At 42.3% G+C, this 24,163-nt stretch overlaps 1 non-coding gene across 1 annotated transcript; it reads right to left on the reverse strand.

Moving 5' to 3' along the window:
• Nucleotides 1–18,193: 18,193 nt before the first annotated feature.
• Trnal-aag (transfer RNA leucine (anticodon AAG)) lies at nucleotides 18,194–18,275 on the reverse strand. The gene has a single exon. It is a non-coding gene; the product is annotated as a tRNA-Leu (tRNA).
• Nucleotides 18,276–24,163: the final 5,888 nt, after the last annotated feature.

Consider the following 24,163-nt stretch of genomic DNA (forward strand, 5'->3'; position numbering starts at 1 on the left):
GTCAGTAAGAGTCTGACATTCCCTCTCGCCTCGCCCAAGGCGGGAGAAGTCATTGGAGGATTTTCCGCCCTTAAAAAAAAGCCAAATTTATGTGAATTTTTGTTTTATTATTTTAGTAATCATGCCCCCTATATAAATGGAATTTAACGCTAGTCATAAGAACAAAACAAAAACTCAATGTTATGATTTCTAAAATTCAAACAGCACTTCCATAAGGCTTTCAAGAATTCGAATAGAGTTCCTTCATACACCGAGGTTGTACATTTTTCCCCTTTTATTTCCATAATGGGCTGAAGAGGCAGTCGTTAAGATCAGCCTTGGGTCACGACCTCCAGGCAGCCTCACTTCACCCAATTGACCTCCAAGATGCATTCTTTGCACAGCAAACGATCAGCATTTATTTTTAGAGCCATTTTTCTATACAGATTGTGAGGGCCGATCAGAACAGTGGAATACAAGTTTAATAAGTTAAATTTGTAACTTCTCTGGTGTCCAAGGGTGTCCAGGGGCGGTGACGATTGCTTACCATCAGGTATTGCGTCTTTTTGGTGCCTATAAAAAATAAGTGTCAAAAAAATATTATGATTGAATGAATGCTTTGATTTATCAAATCGTTGGTTAAGTAGTAAAGGACCCATCCTAGAATCAGATGTGTTCTCCGAAACACATAGTCTCAATGTTCAAAACTGTCTGTCTGTCCAACAGCTTATACTTTAATCTAGGTTGATCCATCACGAGAACTTTCCAGGAAACTTCTCAAAGAAACGAGAAGAACTTTCTTTTTACAAAGGTCCCTTCAAAACGGTTGGCAACAAATCCTTTAATTGTTACAACAAAATTCAAAGGACGATGGTAATGTTAAGAAACAGTTGAATTAATAGGTCCATGAATATTAATATCACTGTCCCAGCAACGGGATGATGGCACAACAAGGTACTCCAATCTGTCAATTTTCATTAACCGATTTTCCACTCTATAGTTTTGTGATAAAGTCTGAAATTGATTGAAGGTGTTCGACAGTTTGGTATAGTATGATCTGCTTGTATAGACGCTGTCTGACCTTCATTTGATAGATACGTTTTTTGCTGGACGTTGTATAGAATAATTTTGTTGTGAAGTAACACGTGGAAAAGCTGGTACGAGAAAAAAATATTGGAGATAATTGAAGTTTACGTGTGTTGTTTGACGGGTCGACGTTTGGCCACTATTTAGTCTGGTAGTAAGCGATATTGCGGCCTACAATAGAGTACTTGAGCCTACACTTTGGCCTTGAAGACACCTCAATTATACTTACGCTTTAGGAACCGCGCATACGGTGCATCGCGATCCGCACGTGCCTCAAAGGGCCATCAGACTACCACAAATAGGGCCCAGTAGGGCAAATGCCGATGGGGGGTAACGGGGTGGTTTTCAGTAAGAGTCAGACATTCCCTCTCGTCCTACCCATTGAGATATTGTGTGATTATCTCCTCATTAAAAAAAACCCTTCAGGAAACACAGAGTCAGGCAAAGAATTCCACTCTTTTGTTTTATCGATGGAGATGGGAGTTTGTAATCAGATGACGATGTGCAATTTAAGACACTTAGAAATAGATGGTAACTATACACTTTTAACGTTTAGAACTGAACAAATTTTGATTGCCACACACTACAAATTAAAAATTTTAAATTATTAATCAAAACTCATAAAAATTGGGCACTCTATTAATGTACCTGTAAATTCCAACACCGTTGCGAGTTAACCCGTGAAATCTTCTCACTTCGATTAAATAACTAATTGCTGGGAAGGTTTACCTGTATTTGTTTAGGCTTAGAGGGTTAACCCATCACGCATTTAATGTGGATTTTACGAAACCAGAATTTGGAAATGATGTGGTGAAATATTTTCTTATCACTTTGTTTTTTCACTAAAGTGATAATTAAACTGCTAACCATATTAGTAGATAATACAATATTAAACTTTTTTTAACTATATTGGTAGGCAGAGGTAGATCAATGTCAGCAAAAGTATATTGCCTATTTATCGCCTATGTTATGTTATGTTATGAATATAGTTATATATAGTTATGTTATGAATTCGATCGTCTTATTAACATTATGTTTTATAATGAATTGAGTGGTAATAGATTAGTAGTAACGTAAAAATGTATTAAGTCAGTTAAGTAATGGAAAAAAATACAGGTTTTTTTTTCATATAAGATACTTAGATGAAACGAATAAAAATTTAGGAGTGGGAGCAAACCTATTAAATCAATATTTCTTTGAAAGTATTTTCCAAAAATAAAAAATACCTATCTAACATTTTAACAAGACGGATATTAAAATAAATATTAGTCATCTACTCTATTGCCATCATATTACTTTTCGTCAGCTACATTATAAACAAAAAATAAAAATAAAAGACTATATTCATATTTCCATAGTTGAGTAAAAGAGAGTTGAAAAGGATTGCTAGAACCGCCAAACCAGTGACCCGAACCCTAAAACCCATTAAAGTATGTCCTTGAACTCAAAATGCTTTACGACATTATTCCATAAGGACCCCGCAACAGAATTATGGGTTCGCTTAGCAACAGGGTTTACGGTAATTATTTATTAAGCAAACATTATTGAAGTACCGGCTAATTAAAATGCTTTAATTATAAATAATTCGTTTGAAATCTATTCATCTAAATTAATTATTAAATTTTTCGGCTTACTCACGTAATTATTTGACGAGGTACGGTACTTGACTAGTTTCAAGTCATTTTATAAGGAGGGAAAATCATTCAATGACTTTTTTCGCCTTGGACGAGCCGAGAGTGTCTGTCAGACTCTTTCTGACTAAAAACCACCCCGTTCCTACTACTGGTGAACTCGTTAGGTAGTCCGAGCATAGTTTCAAGCTCATGCTAGAGGATCATATGCATAAGCAGAATTCCACTACACAACGCGGCGACTGTGTTACTTATGCGAGTAAGCCAAAAAACATAATAATTAATTTAGTATGTCTTACAAAAATTATAATATTTCCATTCATCTATTTTAAAACATTGACAAACACATGAGTTTTGACATAATTCATTCAGTTTTGTTATAACCTGGATGTCTTCAAAGCCCTAGTGAATAGGTTGCTTATGGGCAGACATGCTCCATCGTAGGCGTATCGTGATCATCACTTACCATCAGGTGAGATAGCGGCCAAACGTAAAAAAGGGCTTTTGGTCGGATGGTTATAAATTGTGACTATTGAGTGTGATTTACGCTTTGTTTTAATATCTTACACATAGAAACCAGTTATTTTTAAGTTCCGCAACTGGTATTTTCCCCGTTGTGTAGTTTCTATTGTGCCTTTAGGCTTAAGTCATTCTGTGTTTTACATTAAATTCACCGAAGGAAGTGGAAACTAAGTGTTTGTTACTAAGTGGGACTCAGAACAAAAGGGTAGTCTGACATAAAATAAAATATTATTTTAAAGAATAAGGGCCTATGCACACCACGTTTTTCTCCTGCAGAGCAGTTTGTTGTCGTTTGTATCGATACAAACGCGCGGCACCGGCGCGTGTGTATCGCTACACACGCGCGTTAGGTGTGCAACGGTCTACAGGCTGCGTCTAACTTGCGTGCGTATCGTGTCTGTATCGCTACAAACGCACGTCGACAACGCGTTTAAAAAACGTGTTGTGCATAGGCTCTAAGAGGTGTGAAGTTATGTCACGTTACATAAAACTTCACTTATTTGCGAAACGTGACAAAATACTCCAATTTCGAGAGTAGTCGAAGCGAACTAAAAATTAAGGGGTTTCGCAATTTCGGACCTTAAATAAAGAACAGAGAAAGTAGCGTGGGCGGTAGTAATAATCGATGTGAAATAAAGTTGTATTTTCATTGACAGCGTGTGCTACATACTCAACAAATATCGTGGGTGGGTAGCGTAATAAAGATTGTATCCTTTAGCGTTCCGTAACATAAATGGGAGAACCAAATCTTTAATATGCTTTTGGCTTAGATAATTCCGAATTTTGATAAATAGTGAAAAAATCATCGTGAATTGGACTACATCTACTGGTCTTCTTCTAAATGGTTTTTTTTTCTAGTAATACCATACCATTACGGTTTCGCTCAAACCCAATTTGTCATTTCAATTTGAACATTAAGTCTTATTTCACATGAAGTATTTTATAAAAGTCAATACAAAAAGGATGTAAGCTCGCGGTCCATGCGCTGACAGCGTTTTTCGTCGAGGTAATAAAAAGAAATGTCCCATTCCCGTTGGGCCTTTTTCTGTAAGGATTAGCTCACACTTGGCCGGTATATTTTTAGCTAAAAGTAGTACGAAAGAGTTAATATTTACTGGATGCGGGGAAATTATACAATATTTATATAGAAATATATATACATATTATGTATCGTATACAAAAATGTAGGTCGCATTTCGAAAGTAGGACGCAATAATAATAGTTGTCATATTAAATTCCTTTTTCACACTCTGTACGATATACTGCTTTACCATAATTTCCGCGCTTGTCAGGAGGGTTGGAGATCACAGTTAAAAGACACAAGTTGTGTATTTGTAAACAACGTTATGCAGACTAAAGTCAATGTTTATTTAACTTCTTTATGTTCTCAAATTGAATTAACTGGTCCAGGGTACGAATTTCACTATTGTAATCTTCAAACACAACATTACCTTCCATTAAAACCGTGGCAGATACTTTTAAGGCTCTTTACGTATTATTATTTAGATAGATATTAACAGGTAACCTCACAGATAAAACAAAGGTTGTCTGGAAGAAATCGCCGTGTGTGATAAGATCGCCCATTGTACTCTAATAACTATTACAATCTAAATGTGTGTTGTGTATGTGTGAAATAAAGTATAAAATAAATAAATAAACAGTTAGTTAATTCCAGTTAAAAACAAAAACTAATTAACCATCAAGGACAATTACAATATTAATGTTGTTTGTTGTTGATTTCGTCACTAATTTCAATGTTAAACTATATATTTGTCAAAACAGTTTTCACACAAGGTTACTAATCACGCCCAATGTTTGTGAAAGCAGTGACTAGTGACTGTATAATGATATGAATTAGGACACACAATTATGGTCTAATTTGCGTTTATGCAAATTCCAATTAGAAATTGTGTTAGTGGAATAATTTCCTGATTATGTTTGTGGCTTCGAAACATAGTATCTCACGTTAGAACTGTTATCTAGAAAAGTCAAAATTTTTACTCCAAGTGTCACTACTCATTGGCATGGGGCCCAGTAGGGCTGATGTCTGATCCGGAGCTGCGGACTGCCTAGTGGGTTTACCGGGGCTTCGGGTCAAAGGTGGATTTTAGTTAGTAAGTGTCTGACACTTCCTCTCGCCTCGCCCTGGTGAGAGAAGTCATTGGATGATTTTCCCCCTTAAAATAAAAGCTTTACATATTAGTATAGAAGTATAGATAATCATCACTAAATTATAATCAACATTTAACTTCTATGAGATAAGTATCTATTAAAGGTAAAGTTTGCGAGATGCACTTGTAAAATTAATAGCCAAAACTTTAAAATAAGTAACAAAGTAATAAATTTTACCTTTTCTCTGTTCAATCATATCAATACATAACACAGAACAATATTGCTTACCTTATTGCCTTATATCGTTCGTCAATAAATGGAGCTGAAATGTCAAGGATCAGAAAATCAAAGAGGCTTCAAATGTCTAGAGTACAATTCTACTCATTGTCTGTCAATGATGCGTAGGAGTGATAAACGGGTGGTTCCTAACTCCGACTATTGCTTGGAAAAGTTTCTACATTTCTCTTGCAGAATATTTATTGCCTTACTTAAAGTGCAGTCAATAATCTGCTTTATGACTACATAGAGTACGGATACACTCCTTACTCTCTTAAGGATGACAATTTAAGTTTTTAAACTGACATTGTCACTGACACTATTATAAACATGGTAAATACCCCGTCATAAGTTCTAATAATAGGATGACAATGGATTGTCATTCTCCACCTACTACCACTCCTGATCATCAAGAGAGATCACGACCAAACTGTCAAGAATGTGACGGCGAAGAATAAAAGGCATTGTTTCGAATTGTGGCTACCGCTAGTTGCCAACGTGCTTACCGCGCGTCGCCCGTGAGGTGCAAGCTTGAAGTCGGCGCGCCAAACGGTGAGCGACAGCGAGGTTTTTTCGCTGGCGCCAATGAGTATTGACATCTAGAGTAAATCAGTAAAAAAGTTCCAATAAAAAATGTTGAGTTGGGAACACACCAAATAGACATTTCGGCAAAGAATTGAAGATGATGAGATAAAGAGTATTTTTCTATGAAGTCTATATTCCATAATTTCTTTCAATTTTTCTAAAATAATGTAGTGTTATATCAAAAACAAAGATTTACGAAACGTTTTTCAGTTCATTATTAATATTTCCTCGCGTTATTATATAGAACAAACTCGTACAAGCCTGCCAGCCTCTGACGATAAGTTACATACGCAGATGAATGCACCACTAAAATGTTATAAGACCGGCAACGCACCTGTGACTCCTCTGGTGTTGCGGGTATCCATGGGCGGCGCTGATCGCTTACCATAAAAAACGAACGCACCTTAGAACGTCATATTCAACAACTCTCACTTTTAACCACTTAAAGTTACCTTAATAACACTTTTAGATTACAGTCAAGCAGTAAATAAATAGGTATTTAAGCAATCTAAGTTAAATTCATAATCCCACGCGAAAAAGTTTAAATGCCATGGATCGTTATTAAGTTTTCTCATCGCAACTTAATCCTAACTTTACAGTTTGACGTCCATTAAAGGATTATATTTCATCGGAAGTAATTAACAAGAAAAATTTTGAGTAAAGAGGATTAGTGAGATTTTTCAGGACAACTTCGTTTCTCAACCTTTTGATATTTTCAGTTTGTTTATTTATTTTATTTTTATACTTAATAGGATGGCGTTTAGCCACCGTCTCGCATGGTGGTAAGGGATGATGTGGCCGACGATGGAGCACGTCTATCTAAGAGCTGACTAAAACTAAAGTTATATTTTGTAGGAAACTCGGACTCCGTACACAGTTACATATTTTCTTCAGGTAAGGTAAGAAAACATAGCAGTAAGAAGTAGTCAGTACGTTTTGATCGATGTGTGAAATAACCTGCCTCACAGTTTAATTAGTCCGAGTTCGATTACCACGTTGTGCAACATGTGATTGTGATATTTTCTGGTTTTGTGAAATTTTCTCAGTAACATTTTTGATGATGGATTCTGGTAGAAAGCTGTCGTTGTCGAGTCGACGGGGAAAACTAAAAGGAAAACTTTGTCCAGCAGTTCTTCATCTTCCAGATGAGTGGTGATGATGACGATGATGAATCTGGAACTATTCCTGATATTTGACAATAGATCGCATCCAAATGTGTGACAGACGTTATGTAAGAAATCATCAAAACCTCTACTAAACACACACACACACACACACACACACACACACACACACATTTCAACAGTGTCATAATCTGGGTATCACATACAATATTCCCGAATAACATGGGTCTCACCCGTGTTACTGGAAGCGATTATTATTATCACCGTCTAACTACGTTGTAAATTTCCACTTTATTGTTCACAATTGTATCCTACAAGGGTCTCTAAATCATACATGTACAATGTATTAAGTATTTTTTTGGTGTTATAATCCAGTAAACGAGCTAACGGATGACCTGATGGTAAGCAATTGCCGCCGCCCATGGACACCCGAAACACTAGAGGCATTACAAGTACGTTGTTGGCCTTTTGAGGGTTAAGAATTGAAGGGTCGTTGTAACCGCGACATTACGTTACCTTTTCTTGATTGTTGTCAAAAATAAAGAATTTATAATCATTAAAAAGCTCTAGTTTCCTAATTGAATAACAAAGTCTCTCGAAAAATATTAGCTATTAAAACTAACCAATCACACAATTGACCGTGGCGAACATAGCTTAACCTTAAGTATCATCCAGCTAAACTCATCTACGCTTATTAAGTCCATAAAATACGAAAATAGTTCACATAAAATGATTATAAAAACGAAATGGCGATGGATCGCATAATAAACAACACGCATAAAGATAAAATGTGTAACTGTGACAGGCGGCTTTGCCTGGATATTAAAGCGAATAACACATTAGTATAGGTTATGAATAGATATAGTACCTATACATTGCTTATTTCCCATTGGTAAAAGATTTGGAATAACTTAATAGTCTTTTATTGTTTAATTTGCACTTAATTAAATATTGGTTACGACCAGTCTTCACCAAAACTGAAAACCCGTGAAGATTACCTAAGCAAAGCGGTTGTAATTAGACACAAATTATATCTACAATACTGAAGATTAATACGCCCTAAAACTTTTTTCTATAAGGGAATGGAACTCAAAACCGCTTACTGAATGGTTGCAGTCACACTCTACCAAACATATAACCCAAAAAGTACAGATACTTAAATTGTTATATATTTTAATATATGTATATACAACTGTTGCAATAATTTAACATGTGAATTAAACAAATAGTCAGAAGAAGCACACTCAACATATTTCATAAAACAAAAGAAGATCATAAAATAGTTTCCACTCTTATAAGTAAAAAAAGAGGCCAGCTTGCCATATACATTATACTTAATAGAAAATATGTAACATAAACAAACACAAATCATAATTGTCAATATTAGTATGGAAGTATGGGTATTGATGGGGTGACACGAGCATACGTCTATTCTTGTAGGGTTGACAATGACGCACAACGCGAGGGTAGGGGTGATACAGCCTCGTAATATCTGAAATTCATTTTGGTCATTTTATTTGACCGTTTGGTGCAAGTTTCGATGAATGAGCGGTTTTGAACCTTACGTTAGGTTTGTTTAGATAAAATTTTATTTGTAATATATACAATGCTTTTGTATGTTTAGTCAAAAATGTGAGACTGAAAAATGTAAGTACAAATCCCAAACGGTTATCCTTTACAAAGAACGGGCCAAGAACCACACCCTGCGGAATATCCATTTTAACTACAAACTTGGTTAATATTTGGTGACTTATCTTTTTATCTTTAAAAAAAAGTTACCCCATACTAGGATTTTCTCCTGTGTTGTGGGTGCGTTAACAAACATAATAATATAAGTTCACATACACATGCTACCCAGCCCCGACACGACCATTTTTTTTGTATCTTTCCATATAAAAAAACTTTCGTCCGTTTCCACAGGTGCTAAGCTATGTGTATCAGTCAATACGACTGATGGAAAGCAAACGCATTCACAACAATGTAGCATAGTACATCTCTGGTGGAAAAACACCCTATCTTAGGTGTTTATAACTAAAGAAAAAATAACTAGCTAAACCGACACCAGCTTATAACTTACACCACTATTAATATAATTACGCAGTATTTGTCTGAACATTTCGTCCTTAACCGAACAGTGATTGGATATCGCCATTTTTTCAACAACAGAGTTTCATTTTTATCCTGATATCATTTGTACCTATCATGTTACACATTCGAATTGAATGCAAATATTTGTACAAACAATGGAACATGCTGTGAAGGTTATTTTTTGTTTGTATTTTAATAATTTCTTTTACAAATTTTTGATATCGTGATTTTGCCCGTATATGTGCTGTCAGATGTGTGATGTTGATTGGGATGATATTGGCTTTGACTAGTACAGTAATTTGTGTGCATGGATTAATAATAGATCACACTATAATATTATAAATGTGAAAGTTTGTTTGTTTATCCTTCAATCACGCTGAAACTACTGAACGGATTTCGATGAAATTTGGTATACAGACAGGGTATGAGCTGACTTTGGTGATAGGATTATTTGTTATCCTATGGGAACGCTAGCAAAGCCACTGGCAGAAGCTAGAAGATTATTTCTAGCTAAGTTAGTAGTAATCTGTCTAGAAGCTAGTAAAATTTAATACTAAGAATCTACCTTAACTAAATAATATTTATGCGAAAGTAAAGCGTGTTTCTTCCTTTTATGTCACGATGCAGAGATTTATAGCACGACAATTTTTGTATCTAGAAACAGTGACAATGCTGGGGCACAGCTAGTATTTCTAGTATCTAGTTTAGAGATATAAATATCGAGAAAGACAGTTACATAGAAATACCAAAATAGAATTCCTAGTACGAGTCAACTGTGCTTCGTTAGCTTTTTTTTTTTTTTTTTTTTAGGGTGGAAAATCATCCAATGACTTCTCCCGCCTTGGGCGAGGCGAGAGGGAGTGTCAGACTCTTACTGACTAAAAACCACCCCGTTCCTATTCCTGCCCGTCGAGCCGGAGCCCCGGTAAACCCGCTAGGTAGTCCGCAGCTCCGGATTAGGCATCAGCCCTACTGGGCCCCATCTGTGGTGGTCTGATGGCTCTTTGAGGCGCGCGCAGAACGCGACGCGCCGCACGCACGGGTCTGGTTCTGGTCGGGCGGCGAGCTACCCTTGCTCACCGTCCGCAGACCCGCACTTACGGTGGCCGGAGATCGTCGCGCGATCCCCGACGCCCGGAGTGTCTCTCGCGACGGCTGGGGCGTGAGGAAGTTCGTTCCCTCACGCGCCCCGCCTCCTCCTTAGCTAGCATGACTGCTTCGCAGAAGGAGGAGACGGCATCCCAGTCCCCCTCGCTCCGCACCATGGCTTGTATCAGTGCCGGACGCGAGAGGGCGCCGTCGCCGACCACATCCCTGAGGACACGGCGGTGCTCAGCCCACGCAGGGCAGACCGCAAGCGTATGTTCCACCGTGTCCTCCGGGCGGTCTTCGCAGTGATGACACCCGGGCGTTTCCTCCCGCCCAATCAGAAACAGGAACCTACCGAAGCTTCCATGTCCGGTAAGCACCTGCGTCAGGCGGTAGGTGAGGACGCCGTGGCGCCTCTCTAGCCACTCCTCAAAGAGGGGACTTACCGCTGCAATGACAGCGAGCCCAGCCCTTGGTTGCGACAGTCGCTGCTGCCATTCCGCCATGAGATCGCGCCGGAGCTCATCCCGCCACGCATTAATCTGGCGCGGCAGTGGAGTTTCGCCCCGGCGACGCGCGTCGGCGCGCAAACTAAAGACGCGCGCGAGCACCTTCGCCTCCAAATCCCACGGCGGGAGTCCGGCAAGGAGGTTGGCCGCCTCTCCGGAGATCGTGCGATATCCGCGGATCACTCGAATGGCCATGACCCTCTGGGACGTGAGCAGCGCCCGAGCTGGCCGCCGCATCAGGTTCGGCGCCCACACAGGGGCTCCGTAGAGGGCCATGGACCGCACGATCCCCGCGTACAACCTCCGGCAGGAGGCATTTGGCCCCCGAGGTTGGGCAGGAGCCGCTTAAGCGCAGCCCCCGTCCGTTCCAACTTAGGAGCCAAACGTCGGAAATGCTCCACGAAGTTCCATCGACTGTCGAGGACGAGTCCTAGGTACTTCATCGTCGTCTCGACGCCGATGGTAACCCCTCCTGCCGTTATTTGGGACCCATCCGGAGGTGGCGCGTTTCCGCGGCCATGAAAACACATGGCCTCGGACTTGTGGAGCGCCACCTCGAGTCCCAATTGCCGGATCCTTGCAACGACCGTCGCAACCGCTCTCGCCATTAAATTGGCCGCCGCCTGGTGCGACCTCCCGTGCGCTAGCACCAGCGTATCGTCGGCGTAGCAGACTACGCTGACACCGTTCGGGAGGTCGGTGCGCAGCACCCAGTCGTAACCGATGTTCCACAGGAGCGGCCCCAAAACCGAACCCTGTGGAACACCGCGCGACATCTCTCGCCGATTCCACTCACCTTGGTGACCGGGGTAGGTGACGAACCTATCCGTCAGGTAGGCCTCGATAACACGACGGAGATAGGTAGGCACCCGGTGGTACCGGAGTGCCTCCAGTATGCAGTTCCAGGGTAGAGAGTTAAAGGCGTTGGCGATGTCCAAAGACACCGCCACAACGACCTTACCCCTGGACACTGCAGTCCCCGTCGTGAGGTCTCGTACGCGCATGATGGCGTCCACCGTGGAGCGCCCTCTGCGGAAACCGAACTGGCCATCCGCGAGGTCCGGCCCAAGTTCCGACAAGTGCGCGACGAGGCGGTTCGAAATTATCCTTTCGAAGACTTTTCCCACCTCGTCGAGCAGCACAATGGGCCGGTACGCGGACGGAGAGTCCGCAGGGCGCCCCGGTTTCTTCACGAGGACCAGTTTTCCCGTCTTCCACTGAAGTGGGAACTGGCCCCTCTCCAAGCATGCGCTGTAGAGACCTAATAATCGAGGCCCGAGAGCCTCTGAGGCCAGGACCCACGCCTTGCCATGCAGGCCATCGGGTCCTGGGGCGGTATTCTTGGCGCCCATCCGGCGCACCGCCGCTCTCATTTCTGCCTCGGTCACCTCCGGAACGATGTCGTCGTCGTCGTCGCTGTGGCCCGCATTGGGCACCGCAGGGGGCGGAGTCATGGATGGAGGGGTGAAGCCCCTCCATAGTCGGGGGAACAAGGCGCCGACCACCTCTTCCACGATTTCTGGCCGGAGACTCTGAGTCAGCGGGGGAGCCCAGGTGCGGAGCTTATCGCGCACCATCCGATAGGGGCGCCCCCATGGATCTCTGTTCAGAGTCTCCAGCATCTCCCGGCGGGCTTCCTCTTTAGCCCGCCAAATCTCCGCTTTTAGGGCGGCCTTTGCCGCCTTGTACCCCTCGTACAACTCCGCCTCTCTTACCTCCGCGTCTGGAGCGCGGATACGGAGCCTGCGGTGCCTGGTGTACCGGCGTCGCGCAGTAACGCACGTACTGCGTAGAGCAGCCAACTCTTGCGACCACCAGTACACCTGGCGCTTGCGCTGACCTGGCCGGACCCGGGGCATCGCCACGTCACATATTTTGGACATGGCGTCCTGGAGCCATCTTGCTTCCTCATCGATGTCGGCAGGCCTGTCTGGTGGTATCACCCAGGCCTGCACGATTGCGGCTTCCAGGAAAAGCTCCCGGTCCAGCTGTCTTAGCGCCCAACGCGGGCCACATGGGGCCTGTCTGACTGGCGGGTCCGCGGACTCGGCGGAGACGTTGAACCGGATGTACCGGTGGTCAGAAAACGTCTCCACCTCCTCCATAACGCGCCAGTCAACAACACGCGGTGACAGAGCGGGGCTGGCGAACGAGATGTCCACCACCGATTCACCCTGCATCCGCACACACGTGGGGACAGAACCCCGGTTCAGGACGACTAGGCCTGTCTCCAGAGCCCAGTCTTCCACCATCCTACCCCGAACGTCGGTCAACCGGGAACCCCAAGCCAAGTTCTTGGCATTGAAGTCCCCGAGGACAAGCACGGGGAGGGAACGGAACCCGACGACGACGGCGACCAACTCCCTCAGGGAGTTGTGGAACTCGACGAGAGTTCGGTTCGGAGAGAAATACACGCCCACCACAGCGATCTCTCCGAACCGTGCTGCGACACAACCCCGGCCTCTCTGAGCGCTCTCGAGAGTCGGGGTACCGGCGGCGGCCGACGAGATGATGGTCACCGAGCCGTCCAAGTCCGCAACCCAGTGATCCCTGGGCGGGACGAAATACGGCTCGGAGACCACAGCGACATTTATTGACCACTGCGCCATGCTCTGGAGTAGAAGGTCCTGAGCGGCGGCGCAGTGGTTGATATTCGCCTGGAGGAGGCGGAATGGAGTCATTACTGACAATCCATCACGACCTCCTCCCTGGCGGCATTACGGCTGGCGGTGGCCGCGGCGGCGGTAGCAGTGGCGACTGCGGCGGCGGCGGTGGCGGAGACGACGGGGGCGGCGGAGGGCCTACCCTTACCCCTGGGTTTGGTAGGCGGGGAGCAGGCCTTGCTCCCGACCCGGTGATTGGCCGGCTTGCCGGCCGCTGCACATGCGTCGCAGTGCAGCGGGGCGGTGCACGTACCGGCCTTGTGACCGGGCTGACCGCAGCGGAAGCAGCGGTCGCTGCGGTCAACCTCCGAGGTGCATTTAACGCTCACGTGGTGGCCCACGTGGCAGCGGTAGCACCTCAGAGGCCGGGCCTCGAGCAGCTTGACCTGCGCCGAGACCCACCCCACCAGGAGCCTTCTGCCCTCCTTAATCTTTTTGGCCGCTGTCACGGGGCAGCTTACCACCACCGTGCGCAGCCCCGAGTTGTCCGGACGGATGGTGCCTGCCTTGACCTGGTCAACAGGGCACCCTCCCGTCCTGGCGACAGCGGCCACCACTTCGTGCTCCGTCACGGAGTCGTCCAGGCCCATTATTCGTAGGTCAAGGCACTTGATGGGCCTGGACACGCGAGCCTCTTCCGCACCAAGACACGCCCTAATCCTTTCGGCTAGGGCGTCGGCGGATGAACCGCTGGCCGCGCCGGGGACCTCAAGTAGACGGGCTCCAGTTGCCGTCACCTTCATTGAGAACCCGTCAGGGGCCCCGAACTCCGCGGGAGTCACCGCCCCTTCAATTTGGCGAGGACGTCGCCATACGTTACGCCCCTTTGGACCGCATCGGGCTGTAGCGTAATAACTACAGCCGCGGTCTTAGGGGCGAGAAGCAAGGCCGCAGCGCGCTTCTCCTTGCGCTGCTGCTGCCGGCGCTGCCGCTGCGCCTTCTTGCGGCGCTTCCTCGCCTCTTTGGCGGCTCTCCTCGCCTCGCCAACTACTTGCCAGTCACCACTTGCCGGCAGGGTGGGCTCGCCTGTGGCTGGGGCAGCTTGCTGAGCCGCTGCGCCCCTCCTCCCTCTTTTGCGTCCAGTAGACGCATTTACCGCCTGCCCGCCAGCCGGAGCCTGCACCACTGGGGGAGCTGGGGCTCTTGTTGGAGGAGCCGCTCGTGGCCTTGCCACCGGTTGAGTACTGCGGCCAGTCCGACTAGAGGAGGTTGATGGCCTGGCCGCAACAGCCGCGTATGACCTCGAGGTTGCTGAGCTCGAGGCCGTTAGCGGGGGACGAAGGAGTTTGCTTTCCAACACATTAAAACGTTGCTGGAAAGCAGCCATCTCCCTGCGCAGTAGCTCCACCAAATCAGGCTCCGCCGGAGGTTGAGGTTGACGTCCTCGGCAAACGGCAAGCTCAGCCTTAGTGGCCCGGAGCTCGGCCTCCAGCGCCGCATTGGAGGCTGACAAGCGCGTCAGCTCCCGCCGCATTTCGGCCAGCTCCCGGTGCACTTTTCCCGCCGAGGGAACCCTACATATGTCAAAGGCCGCCGCCATAATTTCGGCCTCAACCGACTTCAGCTGAGCGGCTCCGGCGGGCTGGGACTTCTTCCCTGCTATCTGGCGGAGCCCCTCCCTGACAGCTTGCCGAAGGGTCTCGGAGCCACGCTCACCTTTCAAACCCTCGGCGTCCACAACCTCCATCACGGAGGAGTCCGAGTGGACGGCACTAATCAGGGCGTCACCCTCTGCGGCAGGATGCTCAGCTGGCTTGGGCCGGGCAGAAACTGCCAACCTCTTGCCCTTCCCCCTGCCGCCACCCCGCGCGGCCGTGGGGATTTTAGGGGAGCCGGGGCCTCCTGCGCGTTGGAGGACGAGGACAATCCCCGACCCTCCTCCGTCCTGGGGCGCTTGAAAGCCGCCCTTGTCTGTCGCTGTGAGCTCACGCTCGCAGCAAACACTGATGAGGAGTCGGACTCCGAGTCCGACGCCTTCCAGCTTGGAACCCGTGTGTGGGACTTGCTGGACGAATCCAGCGCCTCCCCACGGGTGTCAGAGCCATTAAGGCTCTCTGCCACAACAACTGCAGGCGAGCTTAGCTCACCTACCCTCTCCTCCTCTGGTTGTTTTTTTGAACTTATTTTTTTTCCCATACAGTTCCCACGAGTATGGGGGAAATATTCAGTCCACCCAGGCAGTGCCCCCTGTACCTGGGTAAGTGTATATTTGTAACCCAACTAGAGGGTCCACCGGTCCCCTAGCTGGGGGTGCGCTCGAGACTGACACTACTCCTCAGCCACGCATACCCTCGCCGCGCACCAGAACTTGGTATTGGAGGAATTTTTTATAGAGGTTAACTTCCTCGCGGTCCGGGCGATCCAGCCAAGACCCTCGTCCCGTTCAGAGTCATAAAACATGACCATGACCTCTTCCCGGATTACGATATCAACGGTTGCAATCGAGGACAACTTGTGCCCCGATGCTGCTCGTTGGCAGGGTGAGTGCACAACGAGCACCGTCCTTGCCTCTCCGCCACGCTCTCTGCTAAGTCAGAGAGACGGGCGGAAAGACGCTCCCTCGGAGGCGCAGGCCATGTGTCAGCACAAAGCCTGCCGCCTTTGGAACCCATCTCGGGTCCTTCCGCTCCGTCCAGAAGTTCGCTACAGGCAATAGCCACTCCAACCCTATCACCCCCGTTAGGGGGACTATTACCTGTACCCAGGGTGCACCGCGGGGAGGTCTTCTGGCACCGCACCCCGTGCTTCGTTAGCTTAGCAAAGTAGAAGTGCAACTGCAGTAGGGATTCCTTTACCGTTCCGGGAAAGTTTATTTGGATTTGTATTAGTTTAGAGGTTTATATAATTTATACTATCTAAATTCTATATTTAGATAGTATAAATTATACGATGAAGGAGGAGAATCAATATCAACAGCACTCTTGACTGTCCACTGCAAGATTATTGGCCCTATCTACATAATTAGGGGGTTAGCTAAAACATCTTTTGTTTTTTTTAAACGTGACACTAGGATTTCTCTCTCTCTGACTCCTGTGTCGTGGGTGCGTTTCCAAACATTTTAATGTCACATGCACATGCCACCCAGTAATTTGTGGATCACACAAAGAGTTGCCCGCACGAAGCAAATCTAGGTTTTGCGGGCAGGATAGTAGGTATATTCACACATACACCTAAGTACTATTTACGCATGATTATTGTACCTACCTCCATATTATAACATTTAAGACAGATTCCATAGCACGGTTCTAAACCTTAGTGGTTTTTTGGTTGCTATTTGTTATTTTTATTGTATTATTCTTTTGTGTAAATAATAAATAAAGAAAAAAAAAGAGAAAAATGCTTCACTATATTTTACACATATAGCATGAGCATAGCATATGTATAACCAGCAAAACTCCGATACAAAAGCTACGTACAAAAAGTTTCAATCACAATTCCCAAAGACCCATGGACAATACGTCACTTAAATACCGTTTGACCTTTATATCGACAGATGGGGGACAGATAGGGTTGCAGTACGGGTACCACGTGACACCGCGGAGCTGACGCTCACTTCCTTGCCGATGACAATGACATTGGCGTCATAGGGTCGGTAAAGAGTACATGGATGTAGGGGGAGTGAAGAGACTGGGTAGGGAGAGAGAAAATAGATTGTAAGACATCATTTTATTTGGTACATGATTAAATCTTTGATATTTTAATTTTATAGGTTTAAACAAATAGTACTACAGTGCAGTCATATGTCCTAAATGAGGCCATTTAGGGGACATAGGATATTAAGTCAAACAAGCAAAAATAAAATTAAGGAAGCAAATATATAGATATTTAGTTAATGATTGAAAACATCAATTGCTTATAAGTGGCCACTGCTGACCAAAGACCTCTTCTCGCACGGAGATGGTTTGAGTATTAATCACCACGCTTGCTCAATGCGGGTTGATTTCAAACTTGTAATTAGAAATTATAAGTCAAAGTTTCGTCGCGGTGTTTTCCTTCGCCGTTTGTCAGTCAGATATTTCCAAAAATAAAAAACATAATATTTTGCCACTTTATCTGTCACTTCTAGCTATTTATTATATCTATGTACACACGTTGGTAATCACGAGACACAATTTCACATTTTTCGTTGATTCTGTGGTAATTTTGTGGTGATTACAATACACCGGTTGTTTATCATTAATTAGCTCATAATTTCATAATTAAGTATACGTGTTTGTGAAGCATTGGTTTCAAAATTAATTTATTGCAAATAATATGAAAGAGGAACCTTTCAAATAATTTATGTTTTTGTTTTAATATAATGTTTCGTTGGTTGGGGTTTTTATATTAATTTCTAAATACCGAATAATTGCGTAAATTCTTGTGTTAACCAGTAGGTTAAAAACTAATAATAGTTTTATAAAGGAAAAATAAACATTTAAAAACAGTACATTTCAAATGCAAGGTAATAAAAAGCAGTTTCTACAATACACTGATTTTTATATAAAGTATTTATACAAAAATAACAAAAAAAAATCTTCCAAAAAATTTGGCAGCGGTGGGATTCGAACCCACGCCTCCGAAGAGACTGGTGCCTTAAACCAGCGCCTTAGACCGCTCGGCCACGCTACCATATGATCAGCGTGATGAAATTAGCTATCAGTATCTACGAAGCGCTCTCACAGTGACGTCACAGTTGAAACGCCCGGGATTTTCTTATCGATCTATTTATAATCAGCAAACATTGAATATACGATGTTTTCTCTGCGTTCAATAAATTAATGATAACTGTGGATTAATTATTGTAATAAATGTAACGACTATACTAAATGTTATTAAATTAATACGTTTTTTATTAAATATCTCGGATTTTTTATGCGATTTTTCTATGACTGCTAATTTTTTACAAGTAATTTAATACCAGAAAACGTATCTGAATACTTTGTATACCTGTCTAAATACTGAATATCTAAATAGGTACTATCTACCTATCTATCTAAATACTGAATAATACTTTGCCCAATCAGAGAACCTAATTAGGAACGTTTTATTTGACAGTTACCTACTCTTAGAAACCGGTAATACTCGGCAAAATCTAAACCATCCTCTAAAATAAGCCAAAAGTCACAGAACGCAGATAATTTTTCAATAAATCAGTAAATATACGTCAAATAGAATCGAAAATCATACAATCGTAAAATTAAATCCGTATACCAATCTTTTTTCGATTCGAAAACTTGATTACAGTTTTTAATCTGTGCTACAGTGAAAAAAAAAAATGGCTGTCTCACCAATTACCGTTTATGATTGCAAATGGCCGCTCGTGTCGATAGATGGTAAATAGTCGTATCGATCACATGCTGCATGCGTGGCGCTACACTAGTTTGGGGACAGGGCGGGATTTGGTAAAAATACCTTGTAATTTTTATTTGATATCCTGGTAGTTATGAGATAATGAAATCGAATTCTCAGTAATAATCAAGATAGACTGCCTCGTTGGTCGAGTGGTCGTAAGTGCGACTGCCGGACAACGAGGCAGTGCAGGCAGGCAGGTTTTGGGTTCGATTCCCAGTTTGGACAAAGAATTACTGGGCTTCTTTTGGTTTTTCGAAAATTTCTTAGTTGTAGCACCGAGTCTCGAATTGTGTCCAGTATATGGTAATAGGCTCGTTCTCTATTTAATAGGACTTATAATACAAATGGAGGAAAGAAGGAGTGTAGCGGCATTACGTGCCGTAATGTGCACCTCTTCCTACCTCTCCGGGGACAAAAGGCGTGATGTTGTAAAAAAAACATGATATCTAGAGCCGGCAAATGTACCCACTGGACTAGTGTAACAAATAACATAAGTAAAGTAACATTTGTGACGAAAAGATTACCTTTTTATCTAATACTAGCGGACCCGACAGACGTTGTCCTATCTACACGTTAATTTGAAAATTTTAAACTTTTTTAATAAGCTAAAACATTCTTGACCTTTTTGATGAAAATTATTATTCAAATGTTATGACAATATCTAACGTCATTAATATTTGACACTGCGATGGTAGCGCCGTCTGTCGGATCCGATGTAAAACATTCCAAAATCAACAACTACTAATAAATTAAAAATTAATTAAAAAAACATTGTCCAGCGGACAAAATTGTGAATCTAAACCATTCTCAGATCCTCTTGAACACACACAAAAAGTTTCATCAAAACCCGTCTAGTCGTTTAAGAGGAGTTCAGTGACATACACACGTACAGAAGAATTATATATATAATGATAATAATATATGTAACTAAGTAAACATTAATTTGTAGAAAGTGTTAATAACTATGTAAATCCATAAAGATCAAATTCCTCTACATTTAAATAATTTTAGAGATCTTCTCTTTTCAGGAAACACTTACTTATCTCCTTCAGTCGTTTTTTTATATTTAAACATGCATTTCCAACGCCGTCCCATTTAAAATAACCATTCTACAGTCCACAGGTAGCAACGTGCAACCATTGTGTAGTAATGGACCGATTTCGACCAAATCCAAAATGGCGGACTTGCTAAATGAGAAAATCACGCTGTAATGGCTTCCACGGGTGACGTCATAATGTTAATGCTCCTTAGTGTTTTTTTTATTATGATTTTCTTTTAATATTGTTTGAAAGTTTTCTTAAATGATGTTGCTTTGTTTTTCTTAGGATTGATGTTATTGTAATTTAATTAAAGTTGGTATTTGGTTATTGGTGCATTGATTGTTATGTAAAAAGTATGACTCTTTTTGTTTTCCATTACAAAATAACGAAAATGTTATGTTGCTTTGAACGGACAAAAGTTGCAATTTGTTAAGGAGACTATATTTTTGGGTATCACACTAGATGACAGATTACAATGGGGGTCCTACATAAAAGCACTATAAGAGAGACCTAGACCCAAACCTAACCTAACCCAAACCTAACCTAACCTGTTTTTTGTCTCTTATATGAAGAAACCAAAAAATAAATAAAACAAATATGAATTTAACTATTCGAGTTCCTCGTTAAACAGTTACGTGAGTAAGCCGATAATATAATAATGAATTTAGGAAATTATTCTTAAATAGCTATACTAGAATAGATTAAAAACATTGCATCAGTGGTAATGATTGGATATAGCTTCCACAGCTCATTATTAGGGATTCCAAATGATCCGATCAGTTAGCATCGGACTAATCGGCTTCATTGCCACGGATTAGGGATTAGGCTTGCATCTGTACTAATTACACAATATGTTAGTTTTTACTCGATTAGTCCTATGAAATAGCAGGTACGTTCTATAATATAATTATTGATAGAGAATGTCAGTGGTAGCCTTAAAAATAATTATTCTGATTACGTACCGTAAAATGGAGTGAAATGTGATTGAGAGGTGAATAGGGAGAGAAGGTGAAAAGATACTGTACTGTAAAGAATTTCCATTCCAATCAAGTGTGGGAGAATCTAGCTTCAGCACGAATGGGCCGACTCGACCGGAGTAATACCACGGCCTCACAAAAAACCGACGTGAAACAACGCTTGTGTTCTGTTTCGTTGTGTGAGTGAGGTTACTGGAGGCTCAATTACCCCCTTCTCAAACTAAATATATCTTCAGCCTTTTATTACTAGGCATGTTTTAAGGTTTAAAATCCAATTGTCCGTAAAGACTGTAAAATAATAAGTAGCAATGAGTTGATAATACTTTTATGCTATCTTACTGCTTTTTGGCAATTTATAAAGAGCGGCGATCTTAGTTTAATAACGAAATTCATTTTTATTAATAGCATAAATAAAAGTTATTTTGCAGTGCAGTCAGTAAAAGAGCTTAAATCATAGTAAAAATAATGAACGCACTAACGTACTTAAAGAAACAATGAACTCTAAACACTTTTGTATGAAAATAAAAACAAAATTCATATTTAAAAGAGTGATTACACTTAGCGACTTTTACTAAAACTTAACTGACTTTTAACTTTAATCCATTAAAAATAGAGAAGAAATTCCTTTGTTTTGTTTATTCCTAAATCTCGATATAGATTGCAGACACATTAATGTGGTAGACAGAGCAGGTGCAGGAGATGGCTTCTAAAGTAACAGTTTTTATAGAACCCCTTCTAGTATAGTGTGTCCAGTATATCTTGACCTCTTTGAAGCTAGACTGTCCCATGACAAAGCAAGAAGGAAATATTATAGAACCGTAAGTGTGATAAGGATAGTGGTATATGTATAGAGTGTTTCAGACAGGTCGAGTTACTTTGCCAGTATTTTCCCAATGATGTTTAGTACTTTTTGAACTTTGTCTGGATCTGAAAGTACGTGATGGAATAAATAGAAAAGTTTTTAATTCCTTTTGTTTTATGTTACGAACTGTATAAATCTGGAAAAGGGTTCGGTCGTCTCTGAAAGTTGGTTTGTACTTTAATAAGTACTTTTATTGTGACACGTTGTTAAACGAGGTCTTGTTTGTTGAGTGGCTTTTTTATGGGATAAGCGGGTAAAAGAGCAGACGGATCACCTGATGGTAAGCAATCGGCGCCGCCCATTGACAATCGAAACACCAGAGCCGTTACTAGTGCTTTGCTGGCCTTTTGGGGGTTAGGAATTTGACGGTCGTTGGGGTTTTAGGGATTGGGGAGATTGGAGAGATTGGGGAGGTATGGGCTACCGGCAAACATTCGTCACTCATCACTCGTCAATCCTTGTTTCACTTCAGTTTTCTGTGAGGCCGTGTGGTATCACTCCGGTCGAGCCGGCCCATTCCTGCCGAAACATGGCAAGCAAACACAAACTCTCACTCGATCCTGTGTACAAAATATATAGTGGTTACCGGGGCTCTGGCTCGAAAAGCAGAAGTAGGAACAAGTTGCTTTTTGTCAGTAAGAGTGACACTAACACTCTCTAACCAAACCCAAGCGGGACAAGCAAATTGCTGATTTTCTCCTTCTTCTTCTTGAAAAAAAAGGCACGCAGATTAGAGATAGCAGTTCAGGATTTACAAAGAACACTGTTGATCGATCTCTATCAAATTAATACTGTCTTAGTCAGTCAGAGTTTTCCTTTCCACACATCACGTGGTAAACCGAGCCTTATCTAAGCAGTAACAAGATAAAGAAATATACACAACATCCTTTATTTTCCCTTTTGATTGATGCCAACATTTCCATCTTCCACATCAAGCAAATCCATCCATTATTCCTTTACTACCTTTTTTGCTCTTTTATCCACCATAAAAAGACCTCTTGAGAAAATTTTTCATTCTATTTTGAACCTTAACGTAAAAGCTTTAACATGTGTCGTTAGATATTGTTCGAGTTGAGAGGTGTCAATATAATTTGGTCGGTCTGTCTCCATGAGACGGCTTGTCTACATCGAGCAGACTTGTACTGTTGTTAGGTGAGCATTAAATTAATTATTAAGAAAATGTTATTGAACAGATAATGTTCTTGATTTGAAATCTGATACAGAAAATATTAAAATATGAATTACAATACCTATTGTTTTATCTGCTTTATTGAAGGGACAAGTAGAGGTACAACATGTAGACGGCATTGACTTTGACTCTTATAAAAAGTAAATTATTAAACAAAAACAAATCTTAACTTAAGACAATATGACACATATTAAATAGAACTTTATTTACAAATACAGCCCTGTACAAATCAAATAATATATTAACACATTTAGGCACATTTTATAGGTCTATAGGGCTATTACAAACGTGCTAACAGTCATAAGTCATTTCTATCAGATCTCTCGCTCACACTTACCAATTGTGCAGGATAGTCACAATCTTTTGACGAGATAGTTCGTACGTTTGTAATAGCCAAAATATGGACTTTACATCCGTACTTTCAACTGGGTACATCTGCACTAAGATTTACTTTTTCTGGAAAATCGAAACAACACGTAGACCCTCAATCCTACAGACTCGCCGGTCGTTCAGACAAAATAACCTCTTTCCTTCCTCTAAAACGATTCACTCTTTGATAGCCCACCCGTGCAATCCGGTCCTTTCAAGTTTTTGTTATGCCCAACAAATGTCAGGTCTTACCTATTTCATTTACTTATATAGTATATAGAATTTATTACAGGAAAATCAATCTTATTTATTCAGTGTTAAAGTGTAAAATGTATTTGTTACTTAGGGATAGCTTGATTTGCTATGTAAGTATGTTTAAATCAGAATCGTTTGCTCAAGAAAAATCAAACTTAGTGTTTTGTATTAAAGTTTAAAATCTGTTTGTTAGTCAGGGGTAGCATGATGTGCTGCTTACATTTAAATCGGAATCGTTAGCTCGATTCATATTTAAATTGCATTCGACTGTAGGGACCTTTTGTAAATCTATAAGCGATGCTTTAGGCGATGCAAATGTACTTCACTACTGATGAATATTTTAGTGAGTACCTACCTAAATAAAATTTTAAAGCACATCATTATTTTTAAATAAAAAATATTTACACTGCTTTGTTGGCCGAGCAAGTGCGATTGGCGGGCAAGCGATCTCGGGTTCGATTCCCGGTTCGTGC

Source organism: Spodoptera frugiperda, chromosome 9 (genome assembly GCF_023101765.2).
Source record: "Spodoptera frugiperda isolate SF20-4 chromosome 9, AGI-APGP_CSIRO_Sfru_2.0, whole genome shotgun sequence".
NCBI classification, from domain to species: domain Eukaryota; kingdom Metazoa; phylum Arthropoda; class Insecta; order Lepidoptera; family Noctuidae; genus Spodoptera; species Spodoptera frugiperda.